Genomic DNA, 14,108 nt, shown 5'->3' on the forward strand with positions numbered 1-14,108 from the left:
GTTCCATTCGAATGCAGCATTGTCAGTCTTTAGTGAACTAGACCCATCTTTACTCATATGCAATTAGGTAGGTCAAAGCAGATGCTGTCAAAGTGCATGTGACAGAGCGTTTGGAGTGGGCATTCCTGAGTGATGTTGCCAAGAAGGGAGTTTTGAGCTTAATGCACACAGCAGCTATAGCATATGAAAATCAGCACTTTATTCATTTTTTAGATACCGCAGGGCTTGCGCTAATGCTGGTCATAGTCTACTATAATTTCTACCATATATGGCCCTTGTCATGACAAGTTATTTTTATTGTCCTACAATATATTCCCTCTGTGTACAATCAACATCTCTGCCAAGGACAACAGAAACAGTATGATTGGAAACTGCAGAATTCTCCATCTGCGGAGGTGGCTGGCTGATTGCCGTATCAGATGCTTTGTGAGCTGGCGTTGATGTGTACATCTCAACTCATCTGCAAGCATACAAAATAGGCTTTGGGATACTTTTACCACAAGAAGAGAGACTAGAATGACTGTTGCCTGTGACATATGGCACATACCCATGACGAGGGATCGGCTAGGATTCCCCATGAATACAACGTCAAATAACTTTATATTCCCGCTAACTTGATAGTACATAATACTGATATGTAACAAAAATAAACAACAAAGTAACTGAAAAACGAACAGGTCTACTACGATTGAGCCACAAGGGGAAAGATGGAAACATTTGTGTTAATTGTATGAAAAAAATGTGCCTAAGATATGTAATCTTCCCAGCAGCAACAATATGATCATGCACAAACTAACATTGCTCTTCAGGCACACCCCAGGCTGCTCACACCATTTTCTACAAGATTTGAAGCCCAACAGGCAAAAGGGGTGAATACCTTCAGCATAAAAGAAGAAAGTTATTCTATTCCATATCCTCACATGAAATACAGTAATATCATTACAAGCCATTTTCACACATTGAAGGCATCAGCAATGTGATGAAGACAATCGAAGAAGCACTCATGTTCTTATTTCCATTGCAGTACAAACCTACACTTGGTCATATGAAGGTGCATGTGCCAAATTTAACCGTGTACTGTTATGAGGCACATGGAACAGACATTCAAACGAAGTGAAATATTTGTAATGCAGTTACTTAACTTGTCCAGTCAGAAGGGCAATGCGCTAAATACAAAAAAAAGAACCCCTACAGGCCGACTATGCAATGCTTTTGCCAAACTACACAAAATTTCAATGTGTGCAAGTTCACAATGACCAGGAAAAGAACTAAACGAATTTCTTGAAGATTGAATGAAAAAGAAATGTTGCGACAATTGAGAAATGAGTTCTTTACTTTCTAGTGGCACACGGATAGACAGTCGGTGGGCACAATTTGAACTTGAACTCATGGCAGTGTTGCAGGGGCAAATACCACTCATACTTCCGAGAAGCGTCGGTTACAATGGTGAGTTGGAAGGGAAACTTTGCAAATACTTCTTCGGAAGTTCAAGCATCTGACCAGTACGTAGTTGAGCATGACTAGGGGAAATATAATCAATTTCACAAATAGCACCATTCCAAAAGAACTGGCACACTGCATTGATTTCTCAGGTGACAACTATGTTTCTAAAAGCCTCTGTGCGCGTAAATGCAACCTGAGGCAGCTTAAATCTAGGTCACATGGAATCGAAAAATACAGCAGCGGGTGTAACACTTCAATTTGAAAAGGTTTGCTCGAAAGGAAAACTCACGGCCGTAACGCTGCTGCCGATCGCCAGTTGTGTGAATAAAAAATCATCTGCACGATCAATGACACTTCGTCGATATTTGAAGCAGATCGTTAGTGGATATCAAGAAATATGTGCACTGGATAAGAGCGAAATATCTAATCGACTGACTGATGGAAGTAACGCTCACGGGATAAGTTTTCTCTATATGCACCGATAATACAGCACGTATTGTGCAATTAAATCGCCCGTAATGCGCAGCAATTACCGCACTCGATTGAAGTTGCCATCGCAGCGACGCGCTATTTATTTCGGGACCACGAAAAACAAGGTAATCACCTAAGTACAGCGGCGGTTTACCTGTCGGCAAGCCCCTAACTCGCATATGACGAAAGCAAATGTGACGGAGTCCAAGCCCACGATTGCTCAAGTCAAACTGCGCTCGCACGAATATCGCGCACGTAATACGCTTTCGACACGCACAAAAGCGCGCCAAGCGCGCGCAGAACGTCTTGCAGCCGACACGACGGCAATTGCTAATCTACGTTCGAGAGTAGCTTTTTCAAAAAAAGTAAGAACAAGCAACAATGTGACGTCACATCCTGCGAAAAAGAGTTCTCCTTTCTCACCTTCTCTCAGCTCACGCATGCGTAGCGACCGCGGAGCCCTCGGGCATAGAGTTTCCTACAAAATTACTAGAGGGAACTCTGGCGCTGCAGTCGTTGTCCTACCATGGGAATGATGCACGGAGGAAGGAAACTAAGGAGAGGCCCTGACGTCACTCTTTGTGAAGCAAAAGTGAAGCCGGAATTTGGCGTTGCTCATGGCGATGCTCCGCCTTTTGGGCCACCCTCCTCTCTTGTTTACATCTTTCGCGAAACCACGCCGCGCTGCGCGTGGTGTCGCGCGCGGAGCGCGCGCGCTCGCGCAACATCTGGCAGAGCACGGTGCAGGTAACACAGCGCAACAAGACACGGTGACTAACGCAAACCCGCCCACTCAGCGCCTTTGCCACGGCCCGAAACCTATCAGAGCAACACGTGTGAGCGCTCAAAACCATAACAACGCCGCCATTGTGGCCCAAAAGGCGTGGCCATACAACAAAAAAAAAAGCAGCAAAAAAATGAGAACCTACTACGTCATTTCCGCCACACTTTTCTCCTAGCGCGCGGAGGGGGTAGGGCCTCTCCTTATAGCGTCCTCGATCACCTTGCCCCGGGGTTGCCCCGAAACCAGAATGGTGCGCTTTGCCCCGCCGTGGTGCCGCACTGCGGAGGGTCAACATCGAGGACAAAACTGCACCCTGTGCAGGGTGCTTGCATGCAGCGCTACTTTGCCCCTGGCGCGGAAAACGTGCGCAAACACGCGCGCGCGCATATTTTATTGTTTGCAGATGCTGAGCATCTGCGGCAAGCGCTCGAACCTTGTCAAACTGCGTGCTCCGACATACCTGGTTGCAAGCAAACACCAATGGATTTTATAATTAATCCTGACGACCCGTTCAATGAACCTGTCCACTTTCGGCCGCTCTTCACCACACTGTTTTTGGACGAGGTCGAGCAGCATGTCGTCTTCGCTGTCAGACGAACTTGAATAATGCTTATCGATTGCGGCAACTAGCAGCGCTTCCTTTCTCATTGCCGACAAATCCACTGGCTAACTCCGTCAACTCCGTTGCAACCGCAGCTACCGGGCCGCGTGTTTCTATTTACGTCCAAGCCCAGCGCTCGACCGCTGCGCCACCATGCGCCGCTCGCGTGTACCACGTTTCTAGGTACTTTTTCCCCAAAGCTCCACGGCGAGCGCCCTAGATCCTTGTAGGTACTTGGTGACTAGAGAGATGTTATGCCTGGACGCACAACCTGCTCACCCAGCTGTCGCTAAGAGAAAATAGGTTTTTCAATACAAGCCGCCTAGGCTGCTTCGAAATAAGAGTTGCGTGCGGAAGCTGACGTAACACTGGACGAAATTTTTCAATTTGGTTAAGGGGATAAAGGGATGTGATAAGAAGTTGGTCGTGGTGTGCGAGGCGCTTCGATCTACAAAAGCTGGGATGCTCGTGGGGCATGGTGCGTTTCTCGCACCACCAGCCACATCATCGCTGCGCTCAAGCTTCCTTTCCTTATTGACATCACTATCCCTCTTCCAGCAGAAACAATAGCAATGCGCTGGCGCCATACACGACGCATATTAAACGTCCAGGTACAAAAAAAAAAAAAAAATCTCGCAGAAACTCCTCTGGGAGTTAGGCTATGCGTAAGCATTGTGCCACTAACTCATCTCCGCGCAGCCCGGTGTCATCACCAATGTTATGTAACTTGATTAGGCCATACTAACGACAGCGCAGTGGAGACACGAACTGGTGCCGACAGCGGCGCAAGGAGCGTTGATGACGCAAGCAAAGTACTGCAGGTGGAGGCCCGAGGTGCGCTGATGACCGTTTTTATAAGCCTTTATCGCTCTTCAGAGCCTTATTCATCCGCGTGAAACCATTGGAGACATTTAGTGTGTCCGGTATACCGCTAAACGGGGGTGGTTTGGGCGGATTGCCGGATGGGCGGGAGCAACGTGAGCGGCCGGAGCGGTGCAGCCGCCTTGGTGGCGTAGAGCTCAACCAGTCAAACACAGAGCTAAAATTGCAGTAAGCTACTATATTCTGCTTCGCTGCAGTGCTGGTGCAAATTTTTGGCAGTGGCATAATTGTCCACACGATTACGCCGCTGTGCAAAGTTTACACCCGCAGCTAAGCAGAATATAGCAATTGGCTCCGTGTTTGTGTGGCTGAGCTTTGCGCCAACAGCTGGCGCCACCAATGTGGCCACTCACGTTTACGCCCCCGTTCACCCGGCAAACCGCCCGCTCTTGCCAGAATACTGGACGCCCTAAAGTTCTCTATTATTGAGCCATGAACGTACTCAGGCGGCGGCTTCTTATGGCAATGCCGCGTGGGACGCAGCTTGAAAACGATATCTGCGATGCCCACAAAACAGTGCCAACAGCTCATAGCTTCGCGCGTTGTGTTCTTGCCACTTACATAGTCTTGAAGAGACGCAGGCCCGCTTAACTTCAAAGCGATCTGCGAAAGTTTCAGAATGAGGCGTTAACTGAGAGCAACGCCAGCCCTGTGTTTTCGCCGCTTCGTTGCCGTTGAAGCGGAAGGCAGCGCAAAGGCAAATTCGTTCGCTACTGCGGGCGCTATCTCGAAAGCGGTCGTCATTATTATGGGACGGACAAAGGGACGGTTTTCTCTTTTGGTAAGCATACAACGCTTTAAGCATTCAGAATTAAAATTTACCTACACCGCCTAAACTCTGCGAATGCGGGCTGGCCCGAACACACCGCGCGCCCTGGCACAGCCCGGGACGCAAAACCAAATATATCTAGGGCGCGTGCCATGGCGCTTCGGCGAAAAAGTACCTAGAAATGTAGTACGTGCGGGCGGCGCATGGCGGTGCAGCGATCGAGCGCTGGGCTTGGGATCAAATAGAAACACGCTACCGGGCCAGAGCGTCCGCGGTTCTGCAGTCGGCAGTGCGCGCGCGCGTCCCGCATTGCTTGCTGGGATTGCACCCCGGCGCACCGCCGATTTTCTCGGTGCGAGGCGGGGCAGCAGAAAACCGCTCCAACAGGGTGCGCTTCCGGTGATCGAGGATGGTCGGTGCGCACCCACGGAGGAAGGAATCTAAGGAGAGGCCCTGACGTCACTCTTTGTGAAGCAAAAGTGAAGCCGGAAGTTGGCGTTGCTCATGGCGATGCTCCGCCTTTTGGGCCACCCTCCTCTCTTGTTTACATCTTTCGCGAAACCACGCCGCGCTGTGCGTGGTGTCGCGCGCTCGCGCAACATCTGGCAGAGCACGGTGCAGGTAACACAGCGCAACAAGACACGGTGACTAACGCAAACCCGCCCACTCAGCGCCTTTGCCACGGCCCGAAACCTACCAGAGCAACATGTGTGAGCGCTCAAAACCATAACAACGCCGCCATTGTGGCCCAAAAGGCGTGGCCATACAACAAAAAAAATAAAAAAGCAGCAAAAAAATGAGAACCTACTACGTCATTTCCGCCACACTTTTCTCCTAGCGCGCGGAGGGGGTAGGGCCTCTCCTTAGTTTCCTTCCTCCGTGGTGCGCACCGGTGCGGTTGATCGAGGATGAAAGTGCGCACCAAGGCGCCCCGGTGCGCACCGGTGCGGGTGATCGAGGACGCTATTAGTTTTCTTCCTCCGTGGAATGATGGGAAGTACATGGATTTGTCTGATCTTCGTGCTTATTGATTCAGACGTTCTTGTGGCTTTGTATATTACGCTATATAAATCTTATTGTCGTATATTTCAGCGCAATCTATATTCTTCGAAGTGCGGAAGACGCCGGGAACGCGTACAATTGCTATTAATTGCAACGATTGAGCTTGTCTATGTGCCCAAATCGAAACGCGCCAAGCGTCTCAAAGCACTGGCATGCCTGCGATAAATTCATAAGTGCGTTTCATTCGCTTGTCGATACATGCATCCGTGGCTTAATGGTTTCAATATCAGGCTTCTGTACTAGAGTCCCTGTGTTCGAATCCTGCCGTCGGGCAATTTTAATGATGTTTATTTAATTATTTATTATGCAATAAACTGATGCAAATGACGAGTTTACAAAGTCACAAAGCCGTTTGAAGCCAAAAAGACGAAGTTTAGGCAAATCCATGTACTTCCCATAATTCCCATGGCGTGCGTCTATTTGTCGTACAAAAATTCCTCACGTGACCTGATCCTAGGTGCCTAGGGACAGCATCGTTTAGGGATTTTTGAGAAGGCGCGATGCTGGCGCCGAGCGACGCCGTGGCGTGTTCGTCCTCGGCGTGATCGTTCTCTGGACCGCGCGTTGTTCAACATTGCTCATGTGATTGTTACGTGCGTTGCTTGTGTGTTGGTTGTAGGTTCTGTGTTATTGGCGGAAAGCCGTGAGTAGTGGTGGTGCGGCAGTGTGGCTTTGACCTCGGTGAGCTCTGGCAGTACAGAATCTGCCTTGTGTGACCCGTGCTTTCTTGAGAACCCGGCGGTGGTGACAATTGAAATAATTAAGTGGCCTAGCGCCTTGGCAGCGAACCGCGATGTGGCGTCGCCGTGTCCGACTTTGCTTAGCGGACATCGAGGGATGTGCTGCTCGCTGCAAGTCATATAAATGCAACTGCGTCGACCGCCCACTGTTCAGCGCTGAATGTGTGTTTGGTGTGCTGTGCTTGAAACGAGTGGTGCAGCCGTGCAGAGGGGGTGGCGGAGTAGCAGAGTGGCTTAGGGGCTCCGTTTGCGAATTCACAGACATGTGCTCCCGTCTTGGTCTCATTAGCTGCTGTCGCGGGATTGTGGTGTGCTAGCTCCTTGCCTAGTATGAAGTGATGTGATAGCACAATTTTTATTAAGTGGACAAGATGTTGCCGAGATGGTTGCAGCACAACGTTTTTTTTCTTCCAGGCACCTTTTCTATACTTGAAGCTTCCGTTGCAGTGTTTCGAGCCTCTTTGAACCAGCACGTAGTGTATATAAAAATTGGACACTGATTGGGAACATCACCTAAGTTCATGCCTATATATAGTAAAAAGATGTAGCACGACCAGACAAAATAAAAGAAGGGGGTGGGCTGCAGCAATACTAAGTGTTAAATGGTGCTTTATCCTTTCCCTAAGTTTTCTGTTTTTGTGCTTTTTATGGATCCTCCGCAGTAACCACGCGAGTGCCGAACTTGAGCTTGTTGTTTTCAAGTCTCATGGTTGTTACTAACAGAACAGTGTGATAAACGAACAAGGGCTTGGAGGCATCCGTTCACCTTGCTTGCCTCATGGTGCTGCTTCATACCCACGAAACACAGAACCTCTTAAAAACTTCTTGAAACGGCTACAAACGGCTATAGACGTCTTGGTCTATGATAAGACTGAAAATAGAATTTCTTCTAAACATAACCTCAGCACTTGGAATATGCTAGTATATATTCTATATGCGGCAAAACCCACTACTGGTGTCACTAGAGTGTTTTGGTAAACGCATTCAGAATGTCTAACTCAAGAACTTTTCTAGATCTTTTTGTCTAAAAGTGCATAAAATGGCAAACGGCGTGTTAAAAGTGCGGTTACCGTTGGCCGTCGGCGTTAGCGAATAAAAGACGCCACAGACAAATCGAACTCGTTGGAAGCAACATAAGTTAATTGGCTTTGATATTAAATAATTTCACACCAGAACTTCAACAATCAAGGGCGTGTTATTGTTTTCCATACGGGGCGCGCACACGACGCCTGGAAGCCATTCTATGCTCGCGCAGCAGGTATACTGACAGCAGCAGGAGCGTAACGCCGGCGTTGCACAGCGGTGTCACCGAGCCACCGCGCTGCGATCACTTCGGCGGAAACTTAATCCAAATTTGTCGGACATCTCATTCTGTGCTGGAAACACTGGGAGGCAGGAAGTTTGAAAAAACGGCCACTGCCGCCCGCAATGTCTCGGTCGTGGGCTGGTCGTGGGTTCGTTATGCCAGTTGTGCGTCATTCTAAGCCGTTCTGTACATTTATACTGGATATTAATTGGAGTCATTTAGCTGTGCTGATGCTGTTTGCCGTGTGTTTTGCATCAGTGCTTCGTGACATCGGCTGTATTGCGTGTTTTCGCCGACGGCTTACTACCACAATGGCGGGATCTGCGTTCGCCGCCTTCGTGTCTCGGTGCGTCTTTGTACGTCGCACGTTCGGATAACACTTTTTGCGGTAAGTGAAATACATTGCACTTAGTTTTTCGTCAACAATGTGAATATTTTTAGGTGTTACCCGCGACAGTTCTTTATATATGGGCTCTTCTGCCCTGCGAGTTTTCGTCATTACTTTTATACGAGGGTTCTGCTTGTGTTCAGCCGTTCAGCACTACCGCGCTCCACGACTTCCGCAACACCAGTCAGAACTTTGCCCTGCTTGTTAGTCTTTGTGGTTGACGTAGCACGAACCAACCGAAAGGAGTGCATTCGAAGACGACGCGCTGGCTGTAATGCTGAACCAGACTGAACTCGCCCTATTTTGTGTCCTTTTGTTCGTGCATGTGCGCGCGTGTGTGTCAGTGACTATGCAGTTTGTAGCGTTCCCACTTTATAGCAAAACAAAAAATATAACTGCTATGTTTACTTCATCTATACAATTCCAAATTAAATCGTCTGCTGATGTACAAATTTCACTTGTGTTTTGTTCTAAATAAGCAGCAAAACCTTTAACCTAGTAGGTGCTTCATCTGGGAGTGAAAACACGACAGCTTGGCACTTATTATTGAATGACTGTGACTGGGTCACCTTAGTTGTAATTGCAAATCTGCCTTTCAACTGACTTGATGCTATCTTATTTTGTTCCTTTCACTCTATAGACTGCTGGACATCCTTCTTGTACCTTGGCGCTAGCTGGATGACGGGACCTCATCATGATCAGTGTAAGCCAATGTACTGTACCCTCTCTGGTCCTCCCAGTGCTTTTTATATGGGTTAAGGCCAGGGAGTGCTTCGTGGTAAAATAGCTAGTTGGTGTCTCACAAACGGGCATTTTTTTTTGCGCTGGTCCATTATAAGCTGCCACTATTATAACCAATTTCTCAGTGCCAGTGTACATACACAGTTCTACTAATAATTAGTTTCCCTAAGCCTTACAAAATGTACCTGTAGGTAGTCATTGCTATGTAAGAACTCAAAAGTTAACTCTGCTGTGTCATACAAGTGTACCATACATGAGTAAAAATTTGCTACAACAGTGCACATTACACCTTGCTTCCCTAATGCACAAATGTATTCAAGCCAGTATTTGAATAGTTTGGTATTCTACATGTTTTCTGTGTGATTTAGTTTCTTTACAGGAATTTGCTGTACAGCATCAGCAAGCAGTGTAATTTAAGATGTATGTGTGCTGTAAAAGGTGTGCTTTGCCGCTAGAATTGATAAAACATGGGCCGAGGCTTCCATACAAGGACAAACTTCAATTTCGCTCTACCACCATCAGCACTTGGCTGGCGCTTGCAAAATGAATCGCATCAGGTAGCTTGTGCCAGACTGTTTTTTAACCTTATTGTGAGGAGATCACAAAGTGATGTGTGGAGGCGCCTGCGTCTGAGATGTAGATTGCGCTGCAACATATGTGCGTGTAGAACAGGCATGATGCTCAGGGTTCCAGCAGTTTGCAGAGGTGCTTTTAAAATTTTGTCATAACTGCAATTTTACCTGTGCTGTTTTTTATCACCTATTTCAATAATATCATTGGAGGTGTTATCCGAATTCAGCAATCTATTTGCCCTAGCCCATTAGCCTGCCACATTTGCCTTTTCACTAGGTGGGAAATTATTCAGCATGGACCATTACTTGAATACACCTTTTTGTGTGCAGTGGCTTCTCAACTGCGAGTCAACATAGATTCTCAGAATTACCTGAGGCTATAGATGCACTGATGAATTTGCTACCTATATGAATCACTTTGCACTTTCTTGTGCAAACAGCATGTTAACACTTCCAAGACAGTGGGCAATGTTATCGTTTGATCACATCATGAGATACTTTCAATTTTGTGTGACGCATCATCCAAGGTGCTGCATCATTTGTGTGAGGTATTGCCCTAAACCAATTGGGGCCACATGAAAATATATCAACAAAAGTGATTGATCCAGCTAGGAGTGTTGCTTTGGAACACTATTTTATCACCAGTCCTCCTTTGCATGCTACCTGCTTACTCTGTTCTGTGTCATGTTTAAGTTTGAAAAGAAGGCAACAGCTAGGCAGTGCAAAATGTCAAACTTGCTTTTAGTTTAACAATATAAAATGCTATTTAACTTTTTAATTAAGTTAGTACATCATTTGCCTGCAGAGTGAATTACTGTTTTAAACTGATTATATTTTGCAGGAAGCTTCTCAGACTTGTTTCACAGGTTGATAAGTGGCTTTTTAGCCACAAAACACCATATAATAATTTAAAGGCTGACTCTGCTATGAAACTTAATGACTATATGGCAGGAACAAGGTCTCCGAGTTGTGGCGCTGGCTAACACTCCCAGGGTTCTACTAGAACACATAAATACCCAAGAAAGTGGATGGGAAAACGACGCCGCTGTAGCTCAATTGGTAGAGCATAGCACGCGAAATGCGAAGGTTGTGGGTTCGGTTACCACCTGCTGTAAGGTGTTCTTTCATCCACTTTAATTTCCATTAATTTATCGTTTCTTTGTTTCATTTATTAAGCACAAGTAATTTCCCCTATGTTGTCCTTAGTGTCAGTGTTTGTTGGCTTCTTATGATAGGAAATATACTAGTCATTTTAACCTTAACCTTTAACCTTTTTACCCTAAGATACCCATAATTTAAGAGAAAGGAGTGCTTAAATTTATTTTTAATGTGAGCAAACTTCTTACTTAGCACATATTACTAATTGAAGTTCCGATTTCAATATTCCCATTTCCTCCCTCGCCTTCTTTTTCCTCTTCTGTGCAGGTATTGCTTGCCTATGTCTACAAGAACCGTCACGCGTGGCCTGTGACAGCAAGCTTTTGTGGGCAGCAAGTGCTCTCCTACGAAGGCTGGCCTACTCTGGCAGCGGCGGCAATCATCTTCAAGATTTATCCATAATCACCTTTGCTGCTTTTTGTCACTCTTGTTGATTACACTTTCTGCGTCTTTTCTAATTTATTAGGTAATAAAGTATGAGTAAGTGACATGGTGTGAAGTTGACGTCTTGCTGCATTTTCCCTTGCACTCATCATTTATGCATGAAAAGCTCATCGTACAGTTTATGAAGAAAAATAACAGCATATTATGATTTATCTTTCAGTTCTGGTAACATGCAACGTACAAGGAATTCACTAATGGATGACATGCCGAAGAACTGGCCATTATTTCTGCGTGATGCTGTGCAAGCATGTGGCGTTACTTACAAGAGGCACCCACAAAGTAAGTTACAATTTACTTTTAAATGAAGCATGGACATCAGAAAAAATATATTTATATTGCTAGTTAGAGTGGTTCGCAGAGTGTTTTTCCAGATGTGTACTATCCTTTATTTCTTTACTCATTGCAGCACAGTGTTCTGTTTCGTATACTGGTGTAATGCTATTGTGCCCCTGTAGCTGAAACCAGGATGTAATTTTTGCCTGAACTGCAGCATCACTGACAATTTTTCTTTGCTAGAGGCTATTTCAATTTGGTGGAACCCAGCAGGGCGAAGTTTTGTCAATGACGTGTTTCATGCAGAGATGTTCTTGTTTAGGTCAATGGGTGAACATTGGAATGATATCATCATACAATACAGATCTTGTTTCATTTGCAAAATAATTCTGACAGGCGGCATTCAATTGATTGGTCTAATTAAAAAGCACTAATTGACCAATGAGGTCTTACTACACTATTCCCATGGTTCACATCTGGAAAAACTACCTGTGCATCACTCTATCCGACAATATAAACTTTTTTTCTGATGTCCATGCCTCGTTTAAAATAAATTGTAACTGTGGGAAAACGTCGTGTTACTGTAACAGCTGCCGCAAAAATTTGAGGGAATGTCTAATAAATGTCTTCAGATGTTCTTGTCAAGCTGTCCATTAGCCAACTTTTAGCGTAACGTTAGCAGGGCTTACTGAAGTACTTCTAGACGTCCATGGCTACAAAATGTCTTGATCAAGACAGCTACTAGGCTTTTGAATTAGCCGTTCAAGACATCTTTTAGACATCAAATAGCTGCTTGCGTGTTTCATGGGTAAGCACCGTGAGCATCCAGGCCAACTAGGAAAGGAGCTTTGTTGCAATCGCTTCTGAACTGTATTGCCACCAAACCAACAGTGCTCTCAATGACAGCTTTTGGACAGTAGAATGCTTGCACCCAGCAAAATAGTAAGAAGGAAGCATTCAGGATGTGCAAAGTGGGCTTTTGAAGCTGGCAGCATTACTGAAGGGGCTTTGCCCATCTGCCCTCTTTATGGATGCACAAAAATGATTTCCTCTTTAGAGATTGTTTCAGAGGTCGTTACATGCAACAGTGTTGGGTGTTTAGTAGCTTGTCTTTGCCCACTGTTAATAATCTGTTCCTTCTCCAGTGCCCCTGTGAAGTGCCTACTTTTTGGACACAATGTGCTCTCCATGCATGCATGCATGTTTAGCTTGTAAAGACGTCTATTACCCCTTGCCTCAAGCTGGTCCGTGCTGATGTCACCCAAGAAGCCATTGGGGAGTATGGCAATGTACACTTACAAAACACTGTTGATACCAGTGAAACCAAATTAATGGAGCTGCTGTTCTTTTTTTGTCCACTCCATCCTTGTTAGTTACAATGAGCAATGTCCGAACAGAAGGCATATTTTTTTATTTAGCAATACTGTAAGCCATTTACAGGCTCATACAGGAGTGGGTCACAATCAAAACAACGAAACATTGTTGGTCAAAACAGAAGAAAGCAATGAAACACGCCAATTATTACAATTCAAAGATATAACACACAAACAAAACGACAGACCAAAGCAATTAGTACTAGGCATATGTAGTTGGTCATGCATAGTCTGCGCACTAAGACTTGTTGGCATGTTATGGCCTTAGCACAGTGTTTGGATGTAAAAACCGTCTCACGTGTTGATGACTTCCTTCTCTTTATCATACTTTACCTGATGGAGCCAGCAAGTGGGCCAACCTGATGTTCAACAGGCTTCCCACTAGTTTTCCCAGAGTCTCCTTTACCAGGGTGCTGCTCATAGATATGTTTTCTTGACCTTGCACTGCACTTCAACCATGGCCACACCTGCTAAACCTGTAGCATGCAATCAAAAAAGTGCTATAAATCATGTTCCTCCAAACTCGTGACATGTGCTACAAGGCCTTGAGGAACACCCTCATCATACTGTACGAAGCTTCGCATGATAAGTGCGACAATTAACATCTGCTGGTTTTTCAGTGTTATTCCTGTCCAGCTTGCTGAAAGCTATCCTGAGTGTTTCAAAAGCAAACGACTGCTGCTGGACAAGAAGTGCTTAAAACAAGGGTCGCTGTAACCACATATGTCACACGATATGAAGAAGGCCACTGAGTATACAGGCGGTTTACTTCATATCCAACAAGCTTGGTTTTCCCTTTGCTAGTGAGTAAACTCAACTTGCCCCGAATACATGGCCTGTGACAAACTATGTGCCAGATGCTGTGTCCCCTGCAAAGCTGAAGATGTGTATGTGATCCTGACACCCTGCAGCGGCTTCTACACTGGGCAACCAGGCTACTATAAAAACAACTGCCTTTACTAATATGCTAATAACATGAAAACGGGCAGAAATTTTGCTATTAATTGGACCCAACTGCAGGTGCAAGCCACTCTTCCACCAGATGTGCGTTGTTCACAGAAACTGGAGCTCTATAAATACAGATAAAAACAATGATGTTTG

At 45.8% G+C, this 14,108-nt stretch overlaps 2 long non-coding RNA genes across 2 annotated transcripts; one reads left to right on the top strand and one right to left on the bottom strand.

Moving 5' to 3' along the window:
* Positions 1-175: 175 nt before the first annotated feature.
* LOC129381675 (uncharacterized) lies at positions 176-2,320 on the bottom strand. The gene is made up of 2 exons (XR_008609787.2): positions 2,069-2,320; positions 176-460 (listed from the first exon to the last, which is right to left on the bottom strand). It is a non-coding gene; the product is annotated as an uncharacterized lncRNA (long non-coding RNA).
* Positions 2,321-6,455: 4,135 nt separating this feature from the next.
* LOC129381726 (uncharacterized) lies at positions 6,456-12,434 on the top strand. The gene is made up of 3 exons (XR_008609845.2): positions 6,456-8,446; positions 9,087-9,149; positions 11,185-12,434. It is a non-coding gene; the product is annotated as an uncharacterized lncRNA (long non-coding RNA).
* Positions 12,435-14,108: the final 1,674 nt, after the last annotated feature.

The sequence above is a fragment of the Dermacentor andersoni genome, chromosome 11, assembly GCF_023375885.2.
Source record: "Dermacentor andersoni chromosome 11, qqDerAnde1_hic_scaffold, whole genome shotgun sequence".
NCBI lineage: Eukaryota > Metazoa > Arthropoda > Arachnida > Ixodida > Ixodidae > Dermacentor > Dermacentor andersoni.